This window comes from Tupaia chinensis, unplaced genomic scaffold (assembly GCF_000334495.1).
Source record: "Tupaia chinensis unplaced genomic scaffold, TupChi_1.0 Scaffold148646_1, whole genome shotgun sequence".
In the NCBI taxonomy this organism is placed as follows: Eukaryota; Metazoa; Chordata; class Mammalia; order Scandentia; family Tupaiidae; genus Tupaia; species Tupaia belangeri.
The window spans coordinates 1,827,921-1,830,261 of NW_006208495.1; positions in this window are offsets into that span (position 1 = coordinate 1,827,921).

Here is a 2,341-nt window from a genome sequence, read left to right on the forward strand (position 1 = left end):
GTAGGGAAAATACTTTATTAAATATGAAATAAGATATCTAAGATACAAATAAATCATAAATGTTAGCTCTTTTATTTATACATAAACTTTGTTATAATCAGTGAAAAAACAAAAGCTAGGACTCTAAATATTGTTAAATATTTGTGCCATCTAAAAACTGAGAATCATACACTTTAACAGTAGGTAATTTTTCTTCTTATTCTCTGTTATCTAAATTTAACAAGGCCTATGACAATTGTTGCAGAATTTATTGGGATTAGCAGAAAGACAAGGAAAGATTCAATTGTGGGTTGAATCCCAAACTTCTTAACCTAAAGGCAGCATGTTTCATTGGCTCATATAGATAAGATTCATTTTCTTACAAAATATTTTTATTTTGCCCAAACTAATTCAAAACTTGTCCAGAGCCATGTATTTACTATGGTTGATGAAAAATACTTTTCCCATTGATTTCACTAACAATGTCACAACATTTGGGATTTTAGCTCTTTTGTAGATTACCTCAACAATCAAGTGGCCTTTCTCATCTTTCTAAAAACACATTGTCAAAGTGGAAATTTATGTTTCCCTTCATTGCATCATTTTTTCTGAAAAAAAAAAAAAGGTTACCATAAAATGATTTATAGTTAATAAAATGCAACTATGAGCTTTTAAAACATTTTATAACCAGACAAAAAGACTAAGTATTTTTATATTTAGAAACACAAAATTCTTTCTTTCTTTTTTAAATTTTATTTATTATCATTATTTTATTTTATTTTTTGATGTTGACCAGAAGGAGACAGAGAGAGAGAAGGAAAGTGAGAAAGCAAGCTGCCGGGTCCAGGACTGAAACTGTAGTTGGTTATGTGGGAGTCCAGTCACTCCAACCACCACACCACCTGCTGACCCCCCAAATTCTTTCTTTTAAGAATTATTTATTTGGGACCAGCAGATGGCATAATGTTTACATTGCTGGACTCTCACATAGTCAACTGTGGTTCGAGTTTCGAATCTGGCAGCTTAAAACTCATGTTGGGCTCGTGTCTATACATGCTCAAAGACCCAAGAAGAGACAGCGTGACCATCCCCTCTGGAGGGTGATTTCTCACTTTTTGTCTCTCTGTCTTGCCAGCAAGTTCATGTACCCTATAGCAAAAATCTCCCTCTAAAAATATATTTTTAATTTAAGTTATTATTATTATTTCTTCATTTGACCAGAAAGAAGGAAAGTGAAAAAGCAAGGTGCCAGTTCTGGGACTCAAACTACAGTTTGCCATGGGAGGGTCCAGTGTCTTAACCACCACATCATCTGCCAGCCCCAAAAGACCAACTTCTAAATATTAGTGGTAAACTTTCTCTGGAAATGAATTTTATATAATTCCTTGTATCCCACATCAAAACAATAATCTTTATTGTTCACAGAGAAATATGTCATAAGTAGGTAGGCTCAAGGCCAGACTGTGACTTAGCAGTAAAGTGCAGCACACTGCAAGGCAGAACCACATGGGAAGGTCGCTGGTTCAAATCTAGAGGCCTTCTTCAGTAGGCCAGGCACACATGCGCCTTTGACCTTTGATTGAGGAACACTGAAGCTGGAAGCCAATCTTAGCATTAAGACATTGTGGGGATTCTGTGTGAAATAAAAAACAAACAAACCAAAAACGATAACTTTAAAAAAGAAGTTTTCCAAGATCTTTGCTTTACTCTTTTATGACTCATTCCCATTATTAAGATAACAATGAAAAGTACTTAATTCATGGCAAGTAAGGAAAGTTGTCACTGCCTTGATACAGTTTTTAGAACTTCAATAACAATTTTTGTTGTTGCTGAAGAAGGTTAATGCCGAAGGCAACATGAAACATAATTCTTCATGGGAAAATGTAACTCCTATGGAACTCAGTTACAGTTATGATTCTAGTCAATGATCATTTATCTATAGATTCATTTATTAATAAATCATTTTATGCTAAACGTTGTGTTAAATGCTGAGTGCACAGAGACTAATATGACACTTTGCTTCTAAAAATGTCACAGTCTAGTATGGAGGCAGACATAAAAATATAAACTCAAAAGTATCATATGTAAAAAGATAGAAGAAAGGAATATGGTGCGTTAGGGAGGGGATCAGTAAAACTCCAAAGAGATTCATCTTGAACAGTGTTTGGAAAGTTTAAAGTTTCCTTTTATATTCAAGGAAGTCATGAGAAGTACATACAGAGGCATGAGGAAGAGAAGCTATTTTTCTGCCCTCAAACTTAAGAGTTTTGAATGGCTGGAGAAAATCAAGGCCTCATCTTAGAGGATACCACATAGCATATGAAGTTTGATATTTTTGCTATGTATAATATGTTTTAAACAC